The sequence below is a fragment of the Nycticebus coucang genome, chromosome 10, assembly GCF_027406575.1.
Source record: "Nycticebus coucang isolate mNycCou1 chromosome 10, mNycCou1.pri, whole genome shotgun sequence".
NCBI lineage: Eukaryota > Metazoa > Chordata > Mammalia > Primates > Lorisidae > Nycticebus > Nycticebus coucang.
The window spans coordinates 120,901,616-120,910,302 of record NC_069789.1 but is presented as its reverse complement, the minus strand read 5'-3'; the positions used below and the strand labels follow the sequence as shown (position 1 = coordinate 120,910,302).

The 8,687-nt window shown below is 41.5% G+C and overlaps 2 pseudogenes; one reads left to right on the top strand and one right to left on the bottom strand.

Moving 5' to 3' along the window:
- On the top strand, window positions 1–8,685 carry LOC128596582 (zinc finger protein 284-like; annotated as a pseudogene).
- On the bottom strand, window positions 6,267–7,159 carry LOC128596656 (hypoxanthine-guanine phosphoribosyltransferase-like; annotated as a pseudogene).
- Window positions 8,686–8,687: the final 2 nt, after the last annotated feature.

Genomic DNA, 8,687 nt, shown 5'->3' with positions numbered 1-8,687 from the left:
ATGGATTCATTACTGGCAGTTAAAGGACCAGGTAAATTAGAATGAGCTTGCATATGGGTGATAAAAATTGGAACATTTCTATTATTAATTAAATTTTGAAGACATCTGACTCAGTTTCCCCATGTTGTTTAAATCTGAGCCCCAGGTCTGGCCCGCTGAGGAGTTTCCTGAATCTCGAGGAGGAAGAATATTACCATCCTTATCTTTTATGGATTTACATTCATTAGTCCAATACCTCCCCTTTTTGCACCTTTGACAAATCCCCGGTGGAAGAGGGGGGTCACTAACCTTCGCTTCCTTACCCTTTCTACAATCTTTTCTAATATGCTCTAATTTTCCACAATTGTAACATTTTGGGGTGCTGCATTGTTTCATAGAAGTGGCTATGTGGACTCCAATATGATCTCCAATTAAAGCTGCCTGAAAAGATCTAGTGCCTACATTTTGGCAAGCTTGAATGAACTTATCAATAGATGCGTTTTCTTCATTTCTAATACCAGCCAAAATGCAGCGACAATCATCATTAGCATTCTCATAACCAAGAGAAAGCAAGAGCATATCTTGCGTGCCAGTTCCTGGAATTGAACGCTTAATGGCAGAGCGGAGCCATGCAAGGAACTTGGCATACGGCTCATTTGCTCCTTGTAAAATTTTGGTAAAAAATTGTCCACCTCTAGGCTCCTCAAGCTGAGCCCAAGCATGCATGCAAACATCTCGGATTTGAAGATAAACCTGATCAGGAAGATTAATTAATTTCTCATTCCAGTTAACTGATCATAAGCAATATTCGTGTTACTTTCATGTCGTTTATGTGCTTCATTTCTCCAGCAAGAGCAAAACTGTAAATATTGAGCAGGGGATAAAGCAGTTTCAGCAATCCTTTCCCAATCTCTAGGAGTTAAAAGCCAATCCCCATAATATGGTCTTAAAAGTCCTTGAACATAAGGAGCATTAGGGCCATAAGCAATAACAGCATCTTTCAAAGTTTTAAGAAATTTCAAATCAACCTCAGCATACCGTATTTCATTCTCATCTTCTAGGTTAGTAATGTGAAAGACATGCATGATCAATTCAAGGTCCTGGCTATGAGAACACTCCATAAAAATTTCAGGTTCAGGGTGGCGCCTGTGGCTCAGTGAGTAGGGCGCCAGCCCCATATACCGAGGGTAGAGGGTTCAAACCCGGCCTCGGCCAAAACTGCAACCAAAAAATAGCCAGGCGTTGTGGCGGGCACCTGTAGTCCCAGCTGCTCGGGAGGCTGAGGCAAGAGAATCGCTTAAGCCCAAGAGCTGGAGGTTGCTGTGAGCTGTGTGAGGCCACGGCACTCTACCGAGGGCAGTACAGTGAGACTCTGTCTCTACAAAAAAAAAAAATAATAATAATAATAAAAAAATAAAAAAAAAATTTCAGGTTCAGTAAGAATTTTAATGTCTTTTGGATTAGGAATTACCACTCATCTGATAAATCTAGTTGCCATCAAGCTCTTACATTCATATGGAGGAGCAGCTGGAACAGGCCTGTGGGTAACAGGATAAAAGTTTCTCGCTAGTCCCTCCAGAGATAGGGGACGGGAGCACAAAGGCCTAGGTTCCTCAGGTGGATGAGGAAATAGCATTTCAGTTGAAATATGTGGCGGCAATTTGGGAGGTTTCTGCTTTAAGCTATCAAGAAGTTCATTACACTCCCTTAAAAAGCTTCTCAAATTGGTCATTTTGTCTTGTGAAGACTGAGCAGAAGAGGAAAGAGGCACCTCTTCCTTGTCTTGGTTCATCCAAAGATGAGTCAATATCAGGGGCTAATGGTTTTGTTTCATCATTAACAGTGAGTTTACCAATATCAGGTTCTGGTTCATCATAGACATGAGAATGTCGAGAATCCTGTCTTTTTGCATCATTCAAAAATGTTTGTAATGCTTAAGTTATTAAATTATAAACAGCCCAAACATCCCTACTAATAATATTCCCTTGTGATGACACCTTTTCATATCCTGTCCAATATCTTCCCAAACAGACAAATTTAACTGATTTTTTGAGTCAGGAGAAAACCAATAACATTTTCGAATGGTTTCAAAAAGACAGCAAAAAGACTGAGTCTTAACTGACACTCCCATGGAATCTAACAAAGATCGCAATAACTGAACATATTCTTCCTCTGTGGAAGCCATGTTTCCCATTATGATCACTTTTACTTTGCCTTGAGGGAAGTCCTGAGTACCTACAGCTCAGTCATAACCTTCCTGGTTTCGCCTGTTCCCAGTGTTCTTACCTTAAGGTCGGTGACCAGAGATCCAGTAGACAGTTGACCAGGTTTGGTCCAGCAGTACCCTGCTCACTGCGCCAGATGTTGCTGTCCACTGGTTTAGTCAGGGATGCGGAGGAAAGCACTGCAGACAAAATGATTGATTTAAAAGGGATGGCTGGTGCTCGCTCCAGCACAGCAGCAATCAGCCATCTGTATTCACTTTCTTATATACCCAAAATCATCAGATAAAAATAATCCAATATTAAAGAAGACAAAAGGTAAAGATTCCTTATCAACATTAATACAGCAAAGTACATACATACCTTTCTAAACCAAGAATATCCTGTTTGGAGATAAACAACGATGGAGATGAACCACAAAGGGCTGGGTTGTCTGTTCTGTTTGCCCACTTCCCTATATGTCTAACTGAAAGTTATTGTGTAAATAGAGGTAGGGGATTAAGTGCAACGGTCCATTGCCCCAGGAAGATTATCTGTCTCCAGCTACAACTTGGTGAAGGCCCTCCAGCACACTCTTTCCTTGAATGCCATATGAAATTGTGATTACACTTTAAGTCGTGACTGCCCGCATTTTTCAGCAAAGCTGCTTATATGAACTGGGGGAGAATATCCCCCCAAAACTCACATCTAGCCCAAGTACTGGAAATGTTCCTTCTCAGAGCCTCATACCTCAAGAAGCACAAAGGAGACTGATTCACCTTACAAGGGTGCAGGGGACTGTGCCCCTTCACTACCTCCCTGTTTTTGTGCCAGTACCATGCTGTTTTGATCACTATAGATTTATAGTATATGCTGGGTTTCTTTAGTCAGCCATCTTGAAGTCCTCTCACCCTTAAAGTTCCTTTTGATTGAAGTTTCGTGAGTTACATAATTTACTATGCAAAATTTTATACTAGGAAATCAGTAGAAATAATAATGTGTTAGCTATTTGTATCAATTATCCTACGTAGTCTTTTATTTCTACCACATTTTTTTTTTTTTGCAGTTTTTGCCTGGGGCTGGGTTTGAACCCACCACCTCTGGCATATGGGGCCAGTGCCCTACTCCTTTGAGCCACAGGCGCCACTCTCTACCACATATTTCACATGTTCTGTTAATTAATTAGTCTCATATAAACCACAAAACATGTACTTGTAAAACACAAACTGCACATTCTCTGTATGTGAATGCCATATGAAATTGTGATTACACTGAATAAAGGTTTTACTTAATTACTCTCTTAATTCTGTGTCCTTATAGGAGGCAAGGTCCAAACTGAGATGGAGACTGTTCTAGAAGCAAGACTACATGAAGAGTTGTCCTGCCAGAAAATCTGGGAACAAATTACATATGACTTAACCAGGTCCAAAGACTTCATGATAAGTAGCTCTCAGTTCTCCAAACAAGGTGATGTCCCCCAGATTGAGGCAGGACTATCTGTTATTCAAACAGGACAGACTATTTCCCAGCATAAAGATTGTAAACAGTCCTTTGGTGATTGATGTCTTCATCTTTGATCTTCATCAGCAGTTACGTGCAAGAGAGAAACCTCATCTATGTACTGAGTGTGGAGTTTCTGTTACAGGTCAGCTCTTTGTGTTTATCAGAGAGCCCACATGGGAGAGAGAAACTCTGTAAGTGTGATGTGTGTGGTAAGGAATTCAATCAGAGCTCACATCTGCAAACTCATTATAAAGTCCATACTGCAGAGAAACCATTCAAATGTAAGCAGTGTGGGAAACGCTTCAGTCATAGATCAGGACTTTATGGTCACCACAAATTACACAAAGGAGAGAAACCTTATAATTGTGAGGAATGTGGAAGGGCCTTCATTCATGATTCACAGCTTCAGGAACCTCAAAGAACACATGCTGGGAAGAAACTGTTCAAATGTAAGAGATGTGGTGAGAGCTTCCATAGTAGATTAGATCTTAATAGACATTTCATGTTTCACATGCAAGAGGAGCCATTCACATGTGATAATTGTGATAATAGTTTGGTCAGAGGGCAGCACTACATGAGCATTGCATTGTCCACAAAGTAGAGAAACCATACAAATGTGAGGAGTGTGGGAAAGGCTTCATTTGTAGGCAGGATCTTTATAAAGCATCATATGGACCACACAGGAGATAATTGTGAAAATGTGGGAAGAGCTTCAGATGGTCCTCAAGTCTATCAAGACATCAGCGAGTCCACAATGGTCAAACACTATTCAAATATGGGAAGGGATTTTGTATGAATTTTCAACACTATTCCCATCAAAAAGCCCACAGTGTAGAAAAGTCATACAAATGTAAGAAGTGTGGGAAGGGCTATTTTAGTAAGTTTAATCTTTTTGTTTTCTCAGTTGTTTTTTTTTTTTTTTGGCCAGGGCCGGGTTTGAACCCACCACCTCTGGTATATGGGGCCGGTGCCCTACTCCTTTGAGCCACAGGTGCCAGCCGTAAGTTTAATCTTGTATTGCACCAGAGGGTCCACACAGGAGAGAGACCATATAGGTGTGTAAGGAATGCGGGAAGAGCTTTAGCTGGGCCTCAGGTTTTTTGAGACACGAGATTCCACAGTGGAGAAAAACCATTCAAATGTGAAGAGTGTGAGAAGAAATTTGCTGAGAATTCAAAACTTCTTTCCCATCAGAGAGTTCACACAGGGGAAAAACTTACAGATGTGAGGAGTGTGGAAAAGACTTCAGAAGGGCCTCAACCCATTTAACCCATCAGAGACTCCACAGCAGAGAAAAACTGTTCAAATATAAGGACTGTGGGAAGAGCTTTGTGCATAGTTCCTCCCTTAAAGATCAGCAAAGAGTGGAGAAAAACCATACAAATGTGAGGACTGTGAGAAGGGTTATAAGAGGAGCTTGAGGGTGGTGGCTGTGGCTCAAAGGGGTAGGACACCAGTCCCACATGCCAGAGGTGGTGGGTTCAAGCACAGCCCTGGCAGAAAACTACACACACAAAAAAAGAGGAGCTTGAATCTTTAAAAAAATTTTTTTTTTAATTTATTGAACTGCATTTAAAAGTAACTGCCAGCAAAGATTCACTAGTAATAAAATGAACAAGTGGGAAAATATAGTCAATACTACTGAAAGACTGCTAATTCCAGGACATTGGTTTGTGTAGAAGAACAAAACCTCTTAGATGCTGTCACTGATCAAAACCTGGCTGCTGCTTAACTTTCTGAACAAACGGTATAATTAACAATGTTCAATCATGTCTGTTTTTAATATATAAAAAATTAAAATAGCAATTAAAAAAACTAATATATCGGCTCTGCACCTGTGGTTCAAATGGCTAAGGCGCCAGCCACATACACCTGAGTTGGTGGGTTCGAATCCAGCCTGGCCTGCCAAACAACAATGATGGCTACAACCAAAAAATAGCCGGGTATTGTGGTGGGCGCCTCTGGTCCCAGATACTTGGGAGGCTGAGGCAAGAGAATCGCTTAAACCCAGGAGTTGGAGGTTGATGTGAACGGTGATGCCACAGCACTCTACCCAGGGCGACAGCTTGAGGCTCTGTCTCAAAAAAAAAAAAACTAATATATCTTCTCTTTAATTTTCTTACAGATACAATTTCAATACTTTGTTTGATAGTGGTATGGTTGAAGAGATTTTTTTTTGCAGTTTTTGGACAGGGCTGGGTTTGAATCCGCCACCTCCAGGATATGGGGCCGGCACCCTACTCCTTTGAGCCATAGGCACGGCCCTTGAAGAGGTTTTTTTCTTTTTTCGTTGTTTTTTTTTTTTTTTTGAGACAGATCCTCAAGCTGTCTCCACCCTGGATAGGGTGCTGTGGCATCACAGCTCACAGCAACCTCCAACTCCTGGGCTCAAGCGATTCTCCTGCCTCAGCCTCACAAGTAGCTGGGACTACAGGCACCAGCCACAATACCCGGCTATTTTTTGGTTGCAGCCGTCATTGTTGTTTTGGCGGGCGGAGCTGGATTTGAACCCACCAGCTCAGGTGTATGTGGCTAGCGCCTTAGCCACTTGAGCCACAGGCACCAAGCCGAAGAGATTTTTTTTCATTCACAAGTTAAACAACAATCCACCCAAAGGGAACTGATACACTGTAGGCTCATAGTACACATAAAAGAGTTCAGGAATGTAGCAAGTGACATTTGTAAAGTACAAACCTGATAAATTTATTAGAAGATATATGCAAAAAGCTCTACCAAGCAGATGGCCACGGCACTAGAATGTTTGATAATTTTATTGTTGATGTCAATAGGAAACAGATGTTTCCAAACTCCACTTGAACTTTCATCTTAGGCTTTCGGCTTTTCCAGTTTCACTAATGACACAAACATGGTTCAAATCCCTGAAGTATTCATTATAGTCAAGGGCATATCCTACGACAAACTTGTCTGGAATTTCAAATCCAACAAAGTCTGGCCTGTATCAAACACTTCGAGGGGTCCTTTTCACCAACAAGCTTGCAACCTTGACCATCTTTGGATTATACTGCTTGACCAAGGAAAGCAAGGTTTGCATTGTCTTGCCAGTGTCAATTATATCTTAACAATCAAGACATTCTTTCCAGCTAAAGTTGAGAGATCATCTCTACCAATTACTTTTATGTCCCCTGTTGACTGGTCATTGTAGTAGCTCTTCAGTCTGATAAAATCTACAGTCATAGGAATGGAACTCTCACTATTTCCATTCAATGCTTTGATGTAATCCAGCAGGTCAGCAAAAAATGTATAACCCTCCTTGAGCACACACAGGGCTACAGTATGATGGCCTCCCATCTCCTTCATCACCTCTCCAGCAAGCCGTTCAGTCCTGTCCATAATTAGTCCATGAGGAATAAACACCTTTTCCAAAATCTCAGCATAATGATTAGATATGTAAAATAAATCGCGGTCATAACCTGGTTCATCATCACTAACACGACGCTGGGGCTGCAGGTCGCCATAATGGAGCTGGTTGGTATTCCGGATGACCGCTGAGAAAGAGGAAGCCGGCTGCAGAGGAGGAGAAGAGGCGGAGGAGTTGGGAGGCGGGGCAGCACCCGAAAGCCGAGGGGTTCCCGGAACCGAGGAGCTTGAATCTTTTTTTTTTGCAGTTTTTAACCGGGGCCAGGTTTGAACCTGCCACCTCTGGTATATGGGGCCAGCGCCTTACTCACTGAGCCACAGGCGCCACCCGAGGAGTTTGAATCTTGCTATGCTTTTATCATTATTTTTAAATGACACATGAATATTGTACATATTTATGGGGTGTGTAGTCCACTGTTATATTTCAATTAGGTATACAATGTGTAATGATCAAATCAGTGTAATTATTATACCATATCCATCACCTCAAACATTTGTCATTTGTCTGTGTTGGGAACCTTCAAAGTTCGCTATTCTAGCTGTTTGAAAACAAACACTTAAATTGTTAATTATAGTCATCTTGTGCTGTAGAATGTTAGAACTTATTCCTCCTAATGAGCTGTACTTTTGTATGCATTACTCAGCCTTTAGCTATTCTCCCCTGTCTCCCACATGTCTCTCCCTTCCCTGCCTCTAATAATCACTCTGTTCTACTCTCCACTGCTACTAGGTCAACATTTTTGACTTTCACGTATGAGTAAGATTATGTAGTGTTTATCTTTCTGTGCCTAGCTTATATCACTTAACAGAATTTCCTCCAAAGCTCACCTATATTGCCACAAGTGACCGAATTTTGGGGGTTTTTAATGGCTTAATAGTAGTCCATTCTGTATATATACACATTTTCTTTATTCATCTGTCAGTGGACATTTAGGCTGAGACCATATTTGGCTATTGTGAATAGTGCAGCAAAAAATATGGGAGAGCAGATATCTCTACTACAGTGATTTGCTTTCCTTTGGATATAAACCCAGTAGTGGAATTGGTAGATCACTTGTAACGCAATGTCTCTTGTACACTCCTGATGTTACTTCCTTAATGGACTTGGGTAAGATATGGAAGAATTCCCTGAATTAGCAGGCAGAGACTCTCACAATGGAAAAGTGAGCAAAAGATTTACAAAATTACAAGAATGGCACCTGAAAACATGCAAAGATGTTCATTTTATGTACAAAACAAGAAGTACAAATTAAAACTACATTTAGACATCATTTATTACCATGAGAACGGCAAGACTTAATTCCTAAAAGAGTGTTATCTTCTCCTTTGTTCATTTCCTAAACATTCTCCTGTCATAACTGGAGACATTTAGACTGGAAGAATCCAGGTTTATTCAATATTTACAAGTTTGGGTGACTCATGGAGACAGACTACTCTCAATCTAAGAGTCCACACTGCGGACCAAGCCGCCTGAGCGGTGGTAGTGGTTTCCCTTGAGCACTGCGGGAAGCGCAGCAAGAAGCTGGGTGCGTTTGTGACACTTCCCCTGGAAGGTGCAACTAGGGACGCTTTCCGTTCCGCTTTCAAAGGCGAGTGCTCCGGCCACTCCGTGTGGTTGCAGTGACT